The sequence below is a fragment of the Tinamus guttatus genome, unplaced genomic scaffold, assembly GCF_059628265.1.
Source record: "Tinamus guttatus ecotype Peru unplaced genomic scaffold, ASM5962826v1 Tinamus_guttatus_pri_ptg000271l, whole genome shotgun sequence".
Taxonomy (NCBI): domain Eukaryota; kingdom Metazoa; phylum Chordata; class Aves; order Tinamiformes; family Tinamidae; genus Tinamus; species Tinamus guttatus.
Window position 1 is genome coordinate 26270 of NW_028288805.1, and position 18437 is coordinate 44706.

Genomic DNA, 18437 nt, shown 5'->3' on the forward strand with positions numbered 1-18437 from the left:
CAAGAGCCATGGCAGTGTAGCCTCTGTGGAGGCTGTAATTACACTGACAAAACATGTCCGTAATTCTCCAAGGACTGAGAGAGCAGGCACTAGGGAGGTGAGGGGAGGCAGGCAAATCAGCAGCATGAGCAAGAAAGGGTTTACATCCCCATATCATGTAACTCAAGTGCAAGCAACAGAAATGGAAAAGAAATATCTGCATTGGTCATTACTACTTGAATGGAACAATATTCAAGTCGAGTGATAGCTGTCGTTCTCCCAGGCACGTGTCAAGCTTCTGGGGTGCAGGAGATTCTCCTCTGGGGGAAAGAGCCCTGATGCACAGAAGCTGCAGAGAAGTGGCAGTGATGGGGAATACTGAGCTCAAACGCAAAAGCAAAGTGCTCATGAGGCATATATGGGACTTCACAGCAAAGTGTAATCTCAAGAATAAAAATTACAGACTACAGGAGGCAAAAGTCACTGGAAAGAAGGATGGTGCAGAGATGAAAGGCAAGCTGGAACCAAGACAGTATTTATAGCCATAGTTCCAGTTATTCCTTTATAGTCTCAGCTCAAAGGTTGCTGATTATTTAGATTCCTAATGGCATCAGAGACCACACTGGGACATGGGACCCCTGTCCCATCACTCCAGTAGCTGAATAATGTTCTAGTCTGTCTGTCCTGTCGGCAAAGAGCTACTCCAAGCCAAGAGTTTCTTCAGAAAAATATCTCCCTGCCTACATTTTCCTTTTCCTTCACAAACAACCAGAAGATGGCAAAGCTCTTTCTCCATTTGACTGGAGCCATGAGGCATTCATAGGAATACAAGGAAGTAAGCTTGTCCAAAGATATTTTTTAATCCAGAAACATATGAGAAAACTGTGCAGGATACTGATGCAAAGCTTTGCCCTAACAGTGTGTGTAGTATAGGTTGCAAGTAAGAAAAGAGAAAGCAGAAGAAAATGTAAATACCAGAGGGTAGAAGAAAAGTGTTATCTGCTATGCACAGCTGCAAACTAGCAACCTGCAGCTGGGTTATCATTCCCAGATTTAGGAGAGTAGGTACAAAATCATCATATAGAAAAAGAAAAAAAATACTTCTGAAAGGCAAAAGACAAAAGGGTAAGCTCAAAGGGTAAGCTCAGTGATGACTAGGAAGCAGGTCTGGTTAATATTATGACAGGAATGAAATTCCCCTTCCCTCATCCTATCCGAGGGCCAGAGATTTGTGTGTAAAATAGCTTTGGCCCATGGCCAAACTGGTATTTTATATATTTGCAGTCAGTAACATTGGCTTTCTGTCATATTTTTCTGTGGTGCTCCATTATTTACTGAAGCCCCCTGGAGACCGGCCAATGCCTTTGCTTGACATGGACCCACTTTCTGACATCGCACCTGGCCACGTGGATCTGTATTTTACTGAGAGAGGAAGAGAATGAAAGGTACAACAAGAAGCTGGTTTATAACTCAAAAGAATGAGAGTTGTCAACCCTTGCAGCATTCTTTTTTCTTTAATTTAGCTTGTTAGGTGTATACCCTGAGCACTTGTGCGTATATATCAAGTTTCTTCTAAATCCCTCTAAGCAGTGCAGGCCTCGGTGCTTTCCCCTTGCAACAAAAGCTGTCGTGTGCATGCACATTGCGCAAGAGCCTGCTCCCTTTTACTCATTCCAAGTGTTCTTAATTTGAGTCAGCAAACCGTCCCATCCTCCTCTAAGTCAGGAACACAACCTAATTCTTTTAATATTCTGCTCTGATGGCCATCGTAGTCAATTTTTATAGTCTTTCCCCAGAATGAGGATTCTCAAGCCCATTAACCTCTGGTCTGGGGCTTTCCTTCATCCTGCTGACCTGAATCATGAAGGTGAGATTTCAGACGGAGACATTGCACAGTGACGCTAAAATACGAGCCTTGCTATCGCAGGGGTAAAGACAGCATAAAAATGGGGACCTGCCTGCTTTCTAAATGGGAACATTTCAAGCTGGCAGTTACTAGGCCTGGGAAAATAAACCAAGGGAATTAGACGAGAGAAAATTATAAACTGTTGAAGTTCTGGAGTACTTCCAGGTATTCAAACAGGTAATAGATTTGTTTAAATATGTGGAAATAGTTTCAAAACGTCAACTTTTCTGCATTGTCTAGCCTCTCCTTTCTGGTCCAGTTCCAGTCTGGGGTGATGACTGGGAGAGGTTGCTTCGTGCATGAGCTCAGAGAAAAGCACCTACGACAAAATATACCAAAACCCCGCAGCATTTCAACGGGGAATTTTCAGCTGGCATACATCTAACTCTTTCATGATTTCTTGTGGAAATGGTTATATTGGAAACTTTGGGGAAATGGTTATAGCAAATGGCATCGAGGAACCATCCACAAACCTAAATAAGTAAGCTAGTTAAATATAATACTTGCTACTCTCCTTGTTCCCTGAATCCTTAAGCCTGTTGAGATCTTGATAACCCAAAAGCAAATTTCAGCCAGAACTTTACAGACAGCTCCATTTAAGCAGGTATCACAAAGGAGCTGTAGTCCTACTAACTCCAAAAGAAACCATCAGGGACCTGAGAAATTAAAGGTAATTGTAAAATTTATATATATAAATATTAAGATCTTTAAAAGACTATTTGGATGTTTCAAAAATATTCTTTTTGTCTGCAGCCCTGGCTAGGACAATAACAACACACTTACGAATTACAGATGTCTTCCTTTAAACATTTTCTAAACATGGATGGACTTAAATTTCAGCAACTCTGAGATGCTGCAATTCACAGGGATGGGAAAATGAGGCAGATGGAAATTAGTAATTATTCATTAAAACTGTTGCTGGGTTAGGAAGATGAAACAGATCTCCCAAACCTCAGTAGTCTTTACACACCTCAGACATTCCCCTCCCTTTACATTATTATAGATCTTGCAGCTGATTCCTGATCAAAATCTCGTGTCCTATAGAACTGAAGCTTGCACAGTTGTGTTGGCCAAATTTAATGAATGAATTCAACCCAAAGTAACTAACTTCTGCGAAGCTGAGGGAAAACACAGAGCTGCATAAGGAAAATACACAGCTGCTCAAAATGCAGGAAGAGTATGGACAGAGAAGGAGGGAAGGGGAGAGATCAGCATGGTGCTGCTTATGGAGAGCTCATGGAAACCCGACTCCGCTCCCGCGACTCCTGCCTCCAAATTCTGCGTAACAGAAGCTCTCCTAATGTCAGCAACACGTGGAAAGAGCAAATATTTCTCAATTGCTAATGATCCATTGACTCAATAAGCATCTGGCCTAAATATCTGACACACATTTAAAATTCCATCTATTTGCTAGAAAATATTCCTCATTCTTTGAATAACCAAAAACAAACAACAGTAAAAGAGATAACAAAATACTCTTTTTCTTCTGTTTCTTTTCTGTTTTTTTAAAGCCACTTGTGATCAGAGGCAGACACTGTTTGCCGTTGGCGTGAACCGAACCGGGAGCAAATCTTTGCTGAGGCGCTTCGGCAGAGCAGCTGAGCGCACGCACGTCCCGTCCCGGCGCGCGGCGAGCGAGCGGCAACGCCGCTCAGGGCTGTGCCGAGCACCGCGGTCCGCGAGGCGCTGATAACGCTCCTCCCGGGAGGGCTATTCCCATCAGCAATTAGTGACTCATGCTGCTGCGCTCGCAACCAGGAGGACATGACTCCAGCCCCATGTCACATCCGTCTGTTGGTCTCTAGCAGATGACTTTTGTTATTCGCGAGCATTAGCATAAGTTACAGACCGACTTGACACCTCAGACCTGGACCATACACCAGCCCTGTAGGGTACTGGGGCTACAGCAGAATATGAATGAACACTTAACATGGCATTAAGAGCTCTCTTCCAGTCTCATGTGCTTAGAAGCGCAAAGTTAGAGGGGCTTCTGCACATTTTTGTAGGCCACATTCAACTGCATGTCCAGAGTTTTCCTCCTTTCCTGGATTACTTGGGACAAGGTACTTAAGCCCTTCACATCCATTTCTCCTTTCTTCCCTGTTCAATCTAGAAACACAAGCAGTTTGGTCACAGGAACTGCTCCAGGCAGCATCCTTGTGGTGTACAGCATGGTGGGGATGCAGAAGAAGCATGACACAAAGCAGATTGCTACCATGCACTCCTTCAATATTTTAATTATTGTTTTTCTTTCTCCTCCCCATTTCTGCCGTATTAAACTTTTCTGACATAACAGGACTGACTTTGGGTGTCTGCACTAGATTTAAAGGTCAGTGAGGTTCCGTATTTTCCAGGAAATGCTCTTCCTTCCTCTCCTTCTGTGATTGTTCCCACAGGTTTTAGAGTTTCTTGTTCAGGTTTTGTTTTTGTTTTTATTTTGCCCCCCCCCTTCTGGGTTTGACCTTTGTTCAGTTGCTCTTTTAGGAAGAGTCTTGTGGGTCTCTGAGGAGATTTCAACTCTGAGGAGTTGTACTTGCTTGGAAAGACTGCAAGATTCAGAACTTCAAGCCTAGGCTCAGCCCACCCTTGGTTTTCATCTTACGCTACATGAAGATTTGCAGCTCCCAAGGCACTGCACAAGGACTATCATTTTTGTGAATTTGTCAGTCTATTGCTGACTTTGCCAATTCCAAGGGAGGATGGGTACAGGAAATTCAAGGTGTTTGACAAATTTTAACTTGGCATCTATGAGTATTCACGCCCCCTTTTGAAGCAATAACGCCTTCCCTGCAACCCAGGCATCTCAAAGTTTTCCATGAAACCTCTTGACCTACAGATAGATAGATAGCCAGATAAATAGATAGATCACCACCACATAGGGAAGTATTTATGTGTAGCAAACTCACCTTGATTCTGTCCTGAGTTGGTGCTGCACTAAAACCTCTCTCTGGGTGGAGATGAGAACACCGCAGACCAGCAGTGATTAACCTAGAGCATTCAAGTCTTCTCCATCTTTCTGGCACAGTTCATAGAATCATAGAATCACAGAATGCTTAAAGTTGAAAGGGACCTCTAGAGGTCATCTCGTCCAACCCCCCTGCACACACAGGGTCACCCAGAGCATGTGGCACAGGACTGTGTCCAAGCGGGTTTTGAAGATCTCCAGAGAAGGAGACTCCACAACCTCTCTGGGCAGCCTGTTCCAGTGCTCTGTCACCCTCACTGTCAAGAATTTTTCCTTAAGTTCCTGTGGAACTTTTGGTGTTTCAGTTTTTGGCCGTTTCCTCTAGTTCCTCTAGTTCATTTGACCCAGGATAGCTTCTGCCCCTCTTTCCTCAGGATCCCTCAAAGACAGGCCAGGCTTATAATGGTACTGCCCTTCAGACTCCTGTTTGACAGTTTGCCAACCTGATAGCACATGTACCAAACACTGTAAACATTCACCAGGTTGCCTAAACTACTCATTTTGGAAGGCTTATCCAGGGCCTTATTGCTTGGATGGGTGGGGATTTTCTCTTAAATCTGTAGGCTATTTATGCTATCCCAAACCAGATTTACAAGGTCCCACCAGCATCTTGCTAGGATGAATATTTGTCTCCCCTCCAATGGTTGCACTGACACAAGTGTCCAGCCCAAGTTTCCTGTGATGTGTTCCTGCATCCCTGGGTTTCACTGCTTTTGACCCATTCACCTCCAGTTTATTGCCAAAATGCTTATTAATGTCAATTATTTCTGCCTAAATATTGCAAGATCTTATGTTCTGAACTATTCCATTTCATGCCATTTCTGCTACTGTGATTATTGTATTCTTCTTTTGGAACATCCAGATCCTGCTCTTTCCTATAATGCTTCCTAACTGCAGGTCGTCAGCATACTCCTACACTGATGCTCGGGGAAAATATTAATGAAACTTGCTCACCAGATTTATTTTTATGAAACCTGGCTAAGGAAATTCCTTCAAATCTAGTTTTTTTTCCTGATACATAACTACTATTTCTTTATTTCCTCATTAATCATTTCTTTACTCACATTACAGTTCTCACTACATATGCAACTTAATAATTTATCAGAAATCAAAATGTTATTAAAATAGAAATTAGAATCCTAGAAATGCTTAAAATTCTGAAAGACGAAACATCAGCCTATTTACTGTCTATAAATTCAGTTGTGATAATGACTGCCTGCCCCCTTTTTTCTAAAAAACCTCTAAATACAGACCTTTTTTTTTTTCCACATGCTGGATGAAATCTCTCCTTAGAAAGAGAGGGAAGTAACTTCTTAATGTCACAGAATTGATATATGCTTCAGGGGCATGCAGTGATCTCCATTGATACTCCGTCAAGGACAAGGGCATACATTAAATTCCCACTGCCAGGTGTAAACTTTTTATAAAATAATTGATACACCTACCTGCTCTTTTCAAAAAAGGAGTAAAATGTCTTTATTTTAGAGATGTAATCCAATATTGGAGGTGTTCCCCTCTAACCTGCTCAGCATTTGAAACCCACCCCCTGCTGTCGCTTCAGCCCTTCCCGCACTGGAGTGGTGCGAGCCTGACCTTGGTCCCCATGGATGGCCAGCCCTGGTAGCAGCACGTCACCTTCGAGGTGCCTACAGGTCTGCACTGTGTGACGTCCACGGCCAGCACGGCCCGTGGCAAGGAGGGCTCCGAAACGCCGGCGTCTCAGATGACAGGAGTGTGCAAAAGTGGCAGGATGATGATGCTGAGTATAAGACTTCTGGGGATGAAAAAAAAAAAGAAAAGAAAAGAAATATCCTCTAATTTTCATCTTCTGTCCTCATGTAAAACTGGTTACTTTGAAGAGAGGACTCCATGGGCCTGTTGCCTATTGAGGTACAACTTTTCTCTCCATCAAATTGTCCTGAATTGGATACTGCTACAGCTATGCATTTTCCATACTTCCTTAAGGTGCACATGGGCTCAAGGGGTTCTACCGATACATTTTACAGACAAACTGCAGCAAGAAAAATTCTTATTTCCATCTTCTCCAGTCAGATCTATTGCTGGAACCTCACTGAAAAGGAAAGAAACAGAAACCGCAGCATCTGAAAACAACACTCCAAACCAGCATTTATCCAGTGTTTCCACAAGCAACTCTGCTAAACTAATAAAACCTGCTTGAACATCAGCCACCGCAAAGCCTCACAAAATCCATCAATCAACTAGCTGGCGCCACTTCACCTTCCTGGTAGCCCAGTGCAGAGCCTCAGCTCCACGCCCCCCATCACTGTAACGGGGTGGGCAAAGATGCTCAGGGTCAATCTCCATCCCCGCAGATTTTCCACATGGGACTTACCACGCTGGGGACAGCAGTTAGAGGTACACCCCTATATGCTCTGATTTGGCCACCAGTACTCATCACTAAGCACCTGCCACCTTTGCAAAGCCAGGACAACTGGGGACGCCCAGTCAGAGAACTCATCTCCCTTTCTCGGGGGTGCTCCACACCTCTGGAAATCAGCATGGAGGACGGTACCATAGGCACGAGGGCATGAACGGGGCTTTCTCCCGCGCTAGGCCAAGGACACTGGCCGCATTGTTCAGGCACCCGCGCGACAAGGTCTAACACGGCTGCAGAGCTGGCAGAGCAGCCTGGGCCCTTTTTTCCCCCAGCACGATCAGATGGCAGCCTTGTTGCTCGAGGAACTGACGGGGCATAAAAGGATTAGCCGCCCTCCCCCGCCGAGCAGGTGAGGCGAAACCCTTTCCAACTCCCTACATGGCGGTTTACAAGTAAAACACACATATAAATGCGGCTATTGTTACCCGGCAGCAGCCATGCTGGCTGGGGAGGCAGATTAGCAGTTTGCCCTTTGTAAAAGGATTAGTGGAGCCCTATTGTTTCACTGTTTATTTATCAATTTGCATTTGGAAAAGGGGGCAGGTACCTGAGCAGGGCCCATGTTCTCCACGTACTGTATTTTCCTCCAGCTCCCCCTTGCCAGAAATTGACATGGGGCAGCTTTAAAAGACTAGAAATTATGGAAAACCCAGATCTCTCCCAGGACCTCAGAAGCTCACGCAGCAACATTTCTTTGGGTTCTCTGGTATTGGTGGGTCTTGCGGCTGACAGCGACTGCTTGGTCGCTGCGAGCTGTGGGTCTTGCAGCTGACAGTGACTGCTTGGTCACTGTGAGCTGTGTAGAGAGAAGAGCAAACACAGGATCCGTCTTTCACCTTCGCCTGGGAGAGTTTGGTTTAATGCCCCAATTTCCCCATGGACGCGTTCGCCATAGTTGCTAAGCACGCCAAGGCCGCAGCAGGTTGTCCTACTATAGATGCCAAAGCACCCAGGGCCTCTAGATCAGGCACCACCACAACTAGCCCTCTTCCACTCTTCCCATCTTCAAAGGCCTGGAGATGATTCCCATAACTTTCACAGAACTTGGCTTTTTCTTTCACTGAGGAAGAACACGATGAAGAAATTAGATGAACCTCAGAGGTTCATCCCAGGACAGTAGTTCTCAGCACCTCACTCAACACCTGTGACCCCTTTTTGGGGTTAGGCTGTGCTGGGTGCTTGATGGTCTTGGGGAGTCTTGTAAACGAGTATTTATTATCGCAACTACTGGCTTGCTCACTGCACACCACAGGGACTCTTTGCTTGAGTTCAAGTTGAGGGAAAAGATTTCACACAGACCAGTTTTGCATATGGGAGACGGCAAACTCCTCTTACCCAAGTTAACTCCACTAGGAGCGTGGTCTGGCCATTTGGCAGACAACAGCTGCTCGCTTGGATTAGGTAAAAATTCCTCCATTTGGGGGAATGGGGACGTTTTGGAAGGTAAGTGGGAGAACGAAGTTTTTAATTAAAGCGACACCAGCACATTTGCACTCTTGTGCAGCCACACACCTTGTTTTTCATAAGACAGTGATTTAGGAAGCTATTTTTTATACCATAACAATAAAACTAAAACAGTGTAAAACGCCAACAAGCATCCAGCTGTGCTAAATTACTTCCCTACTCCCACAGGACCCAGAAGCAAAATATAGCTGTATTTTACAACCATAAAATGGCATGTTACTCCATTTATTTACATGGAGTAACATGCAGGTATTGGTTTTGACCTGCAAAACCCCTATGTGGCATGGGGCCTGCACATTCAAAGGCCTTCTCTCAGCCTATGCTGTATTGCCACAGCTGTGCCCCTATGAGGGGAGAAGTGACTGCGGGGTGTTTGCTATGGTTCTGTGACTCCTTCCTCTCACATGTTTCTTTATTATTATTATTATTTCTTTCCTCCAAATAATTCTCGTTTGTTGACTATCGGGCATCTTGCACGGGCGGTTTGTTTTTCCTGGTCATGGGGGAGTGAGGAGATTCTGGTGGGACGTGCTCTAAAGATGCTACAGGGCAGCCTTTGCTGCTGGCTTATGGCAAATACTCTGATTCATGGTCCAAAAAAGGAGGCCGTGAGCAACCTGGATTAAGGATGCACCTTTGTGAAATACCAAGGAGCACAAAAGTCAAGCACCAGGCAATCTGTCCTGAGGAATGTGTGCACACGCTGAATCCAAGAAACTTTGCAAAGAAAAGGGAGAGAGAGGCTTCAAAGACAGCGGACAGACTCTGTCCTACGAAGCTTACATTTTACACTGGGATTAGCACAAGCAGCAATAACATTGCAGGGAAGGTGGATAAGGATTGCAACAATAAACTTTTGCAACGGGCCTGCACCGTAATTCCCCCAATTAGAAACAACAAAATGTTTCTAGTTGATAAATTAGTGCTATTGACATTTCAGTGAATTTGAGAGAGCACACAAAAACCCGTGGGCTAAACTCTTTGATAGGATTTAGGCTGAATATTCTCTAGTGCAATGGTTTTCAATGAGCAGTCCTTGAGATCCACTTTGAAGATATGGAAAAGGTATCTAAAAAGAAGGTAAGCGGGTTGCCTACACTTAAATTCACTACATATCCCTGGACATTTTTGGAGGCCAGGAGGGAAAGTGTGTGCGAAATTGCAAGCAAGTGCTCTAGCATAACAGATAGGGAAAAGATTTCTTCCTCTTCTTTTTTCAGTTGAGAAAACAGATTGCCAGGTCTTCATCAGCAAGGGTTAGTAACCTCCAGCTGCTGCCTGGAGCTATGACTTCTTTGGAGGATCTGAAGTAAGTCGCCTTCAAAGCTTGTAACTCTGTCTTGCACCTGAGTGCAACAAGCTGCAAGTCTTCTCAACACCGGTCTTAGTCATCTTTTAAGTCAGTGACAGTTCAGCTGTTAAAAATACATAAGCAAGCGTATCTTACCAGGGCAGCAGTCTGCACCCATTCGCGGATTGCCAAACGCCAGGGCTATGAGGCAGCCTGCGGCAAAGCGATGGCAGCAGCAGCAGCAGCCCCGTGCTCTGAGCTTCACCAGCCGCCCACCCCGGGCAGGGGCAGCCCTCGCTGGGACGGCAGCGATGCCGGTCCGTGCCGTGATTACCAGCTTCCCAGGACAGGGCCTGGCTTCGTGGGCATTTGCTAGTGCCCCCTCTGTGGGTGGAAGGGAAGAAACCAGAAGTGAGCTTTGATACCACACGGTGCTCCACCCAAGCACGGCAGTGGTGGGCTAAGGTCCCCTTGCGCAGACTGTGCCAGGAGCAGCAACGAAGTGCAGTTTCCATCCCGCTGGACGTACAAGGTTTGATAGCGTAGGTGGCACGACTGCCAGGCATGGCTAAACGTGACCTGTGTGGACATGACCGAATAAGTATATTAAGCAAGACTCGATCCAAGAACAGCAGGGAAAAGCCAATTGCTCTGACTGAAAATTGGTGTTTGCTCCTCATCCAGCCAGCAACGGCCCCACGATCTTCTGGGGCTGTTAATATTTGAGTGGGTTTATTTTTCTATACTGGATTATCACCAGATACTTAGCCTAATCAGTACCTTGCTCTCCTAACCTCTCTCTCGCAGGATTTAAATGAGGAAGCAGAAATTAGCACGCGTTCACTGGAGCTAGGCAAGCTTTTTGCAGGGATCATATTCTGCCCCTTTAGCAGAACATTAATGCTCTGTGTGGAGGCACATGGGTCCCGGATAGGACTTCTGCACAGAAACTCTTAATCGTTCCAAGGGTATCTGTTATCACCACATCTCAGATTCCGCTTCTCAAACCCTGTCAAAATGGTTTGCTAAATGAATGAGGCTTTCTGAACCAGCAGTTGGTTGAAATGAAGGTGATTTCTATGTTAACTCCAAAAACGCCTGTAGGCAAATCTTACAAAATGCCAACAGCAGAATGGTTTAAGAAAAATGAGAGGTTTGGAATTTTTTATTATTATTTTTTCTTTTAGTTTTACAATATGTAGAACAGAAAGAGGTTGTTAGAATAATCAAAGTATTCACATAAAAATGATCCAAAAGCTTCCAATATTCATGATGTTTTCTGTCTGATACCCTAATTTGAAAATTTGGCTCTGCCAGACAGGGAGTTGGCGTTGCTGAGTACAGTCCTCAATGAAACTTTTTTTTTGTCATTTGCTTGCCAAATGCATTAGTAAAATGGCCTCTTAATTTCTTTCTGGAGCCCAAACACACTGCAATGACAAGAACATAAAGAAAAAAAAAGAAAAAAAAAAAGTAGTATTATGTTCATAAAGTGTTAAGTTGCAAAACCTCAGAACACTGGGCAGGGGCTCCACTATACTCCAGAGATGTTAATAGCACCAAATAGCAATCCCCCTATCAAAAATACTGCCCTGCCAGATGACTGGAGAGTAGTTTGTGGTCAAGGCTAAATGGGCACCAGTGCACTAGCTAAAATAATTTAATTCCAGGCAAATATTCCAGAGACTACTAGGACTACTGTTTAAAGACAAACAGATAGAGTGAATTGATAATATGGGGGTCAACAATCGCTTCTGATATAAAACATTTTGTAAAAAGCAGACCAGATCATGCTACAGTAACTTTTATTACAGAAATCAGTAGGCCAGCAAGGCTATTCATAACCATCACACTGCCCAAGTGCCTCGTCCTTAGCCCAGCTACCACAGAGCTGAAACGGAAGCATTACGACAAATTAGGGCTAATAAGCAAACAAGCATTAGAAGTGCTAACAAGTGATGGTGGATGGGCTCTGCTTTTCATTTTATTACTGATCCGTAGTAAGTGTTATTATCCTCATAGAATAACATTGTATTATGAAATGCATGTGAACAGCATTAAAGCCCAGATAATGCAGTGCTTGCCAGCAGCAGCAAAGCAGTAAACATAGTGAAAGAATCATTTCAGAAATGCCTGATAGCCATTAGCATTAACAGAGTTTATAGGCTGCACAGGGGCCGATGTACTGCAGTGTAAATAACAGGAATTCACTCCAACCTGGGGATCCAAGGAATCGATTGAATGTTCAATTTCCTTCCATTTTTCAAAAGGGGCTAAATACACACACTTAATTGCAATTGATCTGTGGCTGAACTAGGTTCCTGAGTCTTAGATATTTCAATTTACTTTAGCCAATAGATTCCTTAGACATTTCCCTCTTTTATAATACAAACAGCTGCAACTAATCATTTTTTTTTCCATTATGGTTTTCTGTGTCTATTTTGTTTTATATACAACTCTAAACAACAAAAATGTAACAGAACTACTTCCACCCACCAGAACACTTCCACTACTTCCACCAAAATATATATATATATTTTTTCCCTCAGAAGGTCAGTGTAACCAGAAATGATACCAGACAGTGTGAGGACAACGTGATTATTCTAAACTATAGCTAGAAAAAGGATAGGAGGTGGAAGAGAGAAAAAAAAAAAAAAAAAAAAGGAGAGAGAGAACTTTGTTATAAAGGAGCTTACAAGACAAGAAAAGAATTCATCTTTGCCTACTTTTTATTTCCACTCACTGTAACCAGATAACGTGAAAATTCTGGACCCATTTTACAACTGCATACTTATTTACAGCAATCATTTATTTAGCTTTGCAAGCCAAAAAGAAATGAAACTTTGAAGTACAAGCAAAATAATAGGCTGTGAGGTTGACAATTCCACGTTGCAAATATGCATTTTCCAGCTATTAGGAAGAAAGATAAGAGGAACTCAATCTAGGAGGAGAGGAATATCCTATTGTACCTATAGGTAACTACCAAGCCCTCCGGAGCCAGCTACACCATAACGCAACACGGCAGATTAAAATGCACACAAATCACTTTACTGCCATATGCAAGCTGAACGTAGGAAAGTTTACTGAATTATTAAATAAGCAATTATGATAACCCAAGATACTGAATGCAGATAGCGTTGCATCCATCGAGCTAAGGACGTTAGGTTTTTGCAGTGCTTCCCTTCGGGTAGGAAAGCCAGCACAACACCATCTCTTCCACAAGTGTGTTTCTCCCCAAAGACAGCTGAAAAAAAAAAACATCGAAGAACGAAATAAAGAACATACTACAGTAAAGTCCTACTGGGGAATAGGGTTTTAATGAACACGCAGAGCAACTAGGTGACATCTTTATCAGCCCTCATAAACCTTGATTGAATACACAGCGATAAGGCCTGTTTAAACTGTCATCCTCACGATAACATGCGCAGAGACAACTCGGGCCTTAGCAACGACCTGGCCAAGAGGGGCCTTTCCAAAGGCGCAGGCACCGTTAGGTACCGTCTGCGTGCGGACGGCTCGGAGCTCGGGCGGCTGCTTTATCCGAGGAGGGTGGAGGGGAGCGCGTCTCCCCGTGGCACCGGCTGGAGAGGGAACCTTCCTCGGAGCCGGTCTGCTGGGGGAGATGGGTGCTGCGAGTGACCTTCAGCACTTTGTCTGCAAACACTGGGAATTTCATGTATGTGGTTTTGAAGGATTTAAGGCAAGCCTGCTCTCTGGGATTTTTCTTTTTTCCTTTTTCAAAGAGCATTTAAATGATGCGTGTAACATTCAGTACTAGGAAGCAAATGATCATCTGGGGCCAGAACCAGCAAGGAAGCCAGCAGTGATATGACCACTTAGAAGATTTGGGATCATTCCCTTAAAATGATCCCACTGGGATCCCACTCTGGGATAATTCCCTTAAAAAAATGTTTAAGCATCTTAGTTTCTAGGCACCTCCTAGAAAAATGCTGGCAATTACATAGACAGTAAGCAAGGACTTAATTTTGCTACTTTTTATGTATTAATTTCTGGCTTAAAACCCCACTAAAGCTTAGACTTGAACTTTTATTGCCATTCCCCAGAATTGTTCGACCCTCACTTCAATGCTTGCAGTGACACCCACTGGCAGTAGCAGGTTGAGTCCCAGAGAATCGCTCCAAAACTGCAGCGGCAGAGCAGGCAAATACATCCCAGGCAAGGCTGGAAAACACATCGCCACCAAAAAGCTGATGTTTTGTCAGCTCACTTAATATTACAACTTAATAATGCATTAGGTATGTATTTCTTCCTTTAATAAGCTTATTTAAAGATCAACAGAAAATTAATCATGACAACTAGTAAAATATTTTGTATTTGTACACATCCAATAATTAAATTTGTAATTTGCACTGCTTGAGAGTTGGAAGGAAATGAGTCACTTTATGCCCATTTGATCTTTGCCCCCTCACAGTAGCTAGCCCTAGCTCTAGATTACAGTTTTCCACTAGGAAAGGGGAAGGGAGCACTAAGCTGAGCTGCTGGTGGCAGGCAGTGCTTTTTGGCTACTCGTGAACCCTAGGGGTTTTTGCTTTGGGTTTTTTTGGGGCTTCCTTGCATACACAAGCAGATTTCTTCTAGAAGCTCAAGTATTGTTTTTCTCTTTCACACATAGGGAAGAAGGGAAACAGAATTTAGTAACTTGATTGAGGACTCAGAGGAAAACCATGAAAACTTAAGTCTAAGAAACCCCAATCAAACAGCCTTGATTAGAAAACCACTTGTCTTATAGGTTTATTAATGTAATTTCTCTAACACCTGGAGGCTCTCCGCGTTTAAGCAAAATGATCTAGGTTTAAGCTGGTACACAAACGCACAGAAAAAACTCTAGTTATACAATATGTTCATGAAAAGAGAAGACTAGTTTTGAAGTTGACTATAACTTGTTACCTTGGAAAGGATCAAAGGACCTTTCAGAAATACTCGCAGTAAAAAAATTTAGAAGAGAATTACTTTCTGCCTACCCTATGGCATGAGCCACAAGCAAATGGCTCCTGGCTGTGAAGCACAAGGTGTGTTTGCTGACTCACTGCCATTAAAAGCCTTTTAGTCAGCTTTGCTTTCTTTCCCACATCTAAGGCCACTAACGCTCTCTCCAGAGGAGGGGGCAGGAACGGAACTGTTATATTCATGGAAAGCCCATTTATACAGGACTTCCCGCAGGGCAGAAAAAAAAAGAAATGTTATCCAATGCATTCCCAGCCAAACTTCCTCCCGAAGTGAAAAATCCTTCCCTCTGATAAGCAAGTTGTGTCAGACAGACCACATTTCTGTCCCTGACAAAAGAAGGGCCCTCCCTCGGCCAGCTCCGTCCTGGTGAGCGCGCCCAGCAGAGAGCAGAGCCCCGCAGCCCTGCCCGGGGCTCACGCGTCGCAGCAGGGGCTGGGGGCTCTGCTCGTCTCTGCCCCAAATCATAAAGCAAAAAGAGACTGTGCACAAGCACACAGTCACCGCAGGTAACATCACCAAAGATCCAGCCTCATTGCTGGGGCAGCGATGGGACAGAAAGTCTAGTGACCCTCTCTAAGGCTCTTGATGAAGATCTCTTTTTTTTTTTTTTCCTTCCTCCTTTCTAGAGTCACAGATGCCTCCAGTGGTCTCCCATGCTGCACACATGTACTTTCCGGCAAAATAAGATAGGCCTGTTGGTCTCCCTTCTTCCTTTCTGCGTAGGGAAGAAATTTTCAAAAGTGAGGTGGAGGGTAATATTCCTACCCTCTACAGGAGCATGGAAAAATTCCCCCTTTCTGTTGCCGTTGTTTCTGAGCTGCTCAGGAACAGTGTGTGCAGAGCCCGGGGAGGAGGCTGCTGCTGAGCACAACACGGTGCTGCATGTCCAGCTCCCAGCCTGGCTCAGGCAGCTGGCACGGCCCGCGGGGTCCTGCCGACCTCCTCGCAGATTAGAGACCATCCCAGAGAAGGTCATGAAGGATCTCACGTTACCACCACTGATGCGCTACGCTTGTGCTCCCACTGAGAGCTACCCCTGACTACCATGAGCTTAGTCAAGCACATGCCAAGTTCTTGCCCAGCTTCCCACCACCACACAAAGAAAGAAAGATTTGGCAGCCACCAGGCCACCACTATTAATGTCATTATGGGTGTTTGAACTAGCTAGCTTACTAGTTCAATAGGTGTGTATTATAAAACTATTTAGGTTAATTTGGTAGCCCCCAAAATACAGAATTAAGTTCTCTTGGAACTTAATCGGAATTGATGGTGGAAGCAATGCTTCCATAAATTTTCTCTTGAAATCACACGTCACTTGTAGAAGTGACAGCCTACATTAGATAATGAAAGATGGACAGAAAAAAAAAAAAGAAAAGGCCAGACCAAATCAACAACAGAGAGTAAAGTCCTTTCCTTGCTCTGAAAAGTTAGGAAAAGAAGGCAGCTTGAGCCCTCCTATGGCCTTGCAAGTGTAACTCTTGGAGGGCCTTCCAGGGCAGACATGTCAAGAAAAGTGGCCTTGCTCTCAGCCAGCGCAGACTGCAAATGGCAATTATGGGATCCTTTTGGTTAAACAAAAATTGACCAGCTGAAAACTAGGTAAAAAAGAGAAATCCCAAGGCATCCAGAAAGGCAAAAGGTACATCTCTATTAAAGATGTAAAGATTACATCTCTTCTTGTCCAGATTTTTTGTTTTAATTCCTCCTCCCTCTACATACTATTGAATTACCTGTTCGAGGTTGAGAAACTCCTGCAAAAACTAAACTCTAGTAACTAAACTCTAGTATCAGTCACTACCTTTTCCTGGAGCATTCAGTGCATTTGCCTAATCTTGGGCCATAGTTTGACTCGCAGAAGGTGAAGTGTAAAATTAAATGTCCCAGCACCCCAACCTAGTTCATGAAGACAAACTTTTCAATACCCAAATTCATTTCCATTCTACTGTCCATGTAGCAAGGTCAACTCAGGACAAGTAGATGCCCAGAGGGCTTGGCCCACTCAACTCTATGTGGCTGCAACACTTTGAAAGCATAAGTAGCCTCCAACTACTGTCTGCTGCAGGGCAAGCGCCTCAACAGGTAATTGCCAAGGAGCATTTGATCTGCAGTAGATTTTACACCACTGCTTTTTTGCAGGCACTCACAGTAAATGCAAGGTGAGATCACTTACCTCTTTGCATCATTGTGTGCACAGGGGGAAAAAAAAAAAAAAAAGAGTTGTATTGTATAGAACAGCAGGTCCATCATGACATCATCGGGCACTGGTTGCAGCAACCCCACCTTCCTATTTTCACATGCAGAGCAGTTCCAGTGCAGGCCTGGGACACTTTACTCCAGGGATATTGGGTGTGTGGGGACCTCTCTGGAGTGGTTGTATATGCAAGACAAGGGAGATGGTGGGACTACGACAGGAGTCAATGAGTTCATGGGACAGAATATGCAGACAGTGAGCAGAAGAAGGGATAGATGAATTTAAAAGTCTCTGAGGCACAAGTCTGCTCACAAATGAATTTTCCACTTCAGTGGCTCACCTCACAAATTTCCTGAGAATTAGACTTAAGAATGCAGGAAGAGTTTCAGGCTTGCCCATCTTCTTACTCTAACACATTTTTCCATGACAACAAGATGAGAAGTTGCTTTCGAGCACTACCGCCTCCATACAAAACAGTGGTAGAACACATTCTCAGAGAATAACTGTTACATGAAGGTCCTTCAGACTTAAATAAAAGCAGAATCACCTGCCTAACCAAGAATAATATAAATTAGGTGCCTTAAGTGCCTTGTGCTGTTGATTAGGCAAATACAGTCAAAAGCCTTGGGCTTGATGCTTTGAACTAAGGTGGTACCAGGAACAGCTTAGCTAAGTCCATGTGCTAGAAAAAGCAGTTTTGCCTGCATAGACGCAAAGTGGTCTTTATTGTATAGGTCTCATCACAAAGGAGGAAGAAAAGAAGAATGACAGCATTGTGCTTCAGAGCCAGCGTGCTATATAACGTACCCATGAGGAAATGCATGCTGTAGAACTGCTATTTGTTTTATACAGCGTTCACACAGAGTATCCCAAGACACCTTACAATCTATATCAACAGTAGGGATTACAAAAGCTTAGTGGGAAGAGTATTACTTGGAAAGTGGTTTCAAATGTACTTTATACAAAGAGGCAGAACCCTTGCATACTTCTCTGTGGGAGCAGCAAGAAGCCCAATAGCACAACCCTTCTCTCTGCAAACAACCCACACTCATGCGAGTGATCCTACTGAACTGAACAAACTTTTGTGGGCCAAAGAGGGCAGATTTAAGTGGGCTAAGTACACTGCAGTAGAAGAGAGTTAACTTCCATCCACACTGAGCTTCCTGGGAAGTCCCTTAAGTTGTCATTAAAACTGAACTTGAGGCATGGTAGCACTGGAGGTTTCAGAGAGCTTACAAAAAAAAAACAAACAAAAAATAAAGACAGACAACAAAA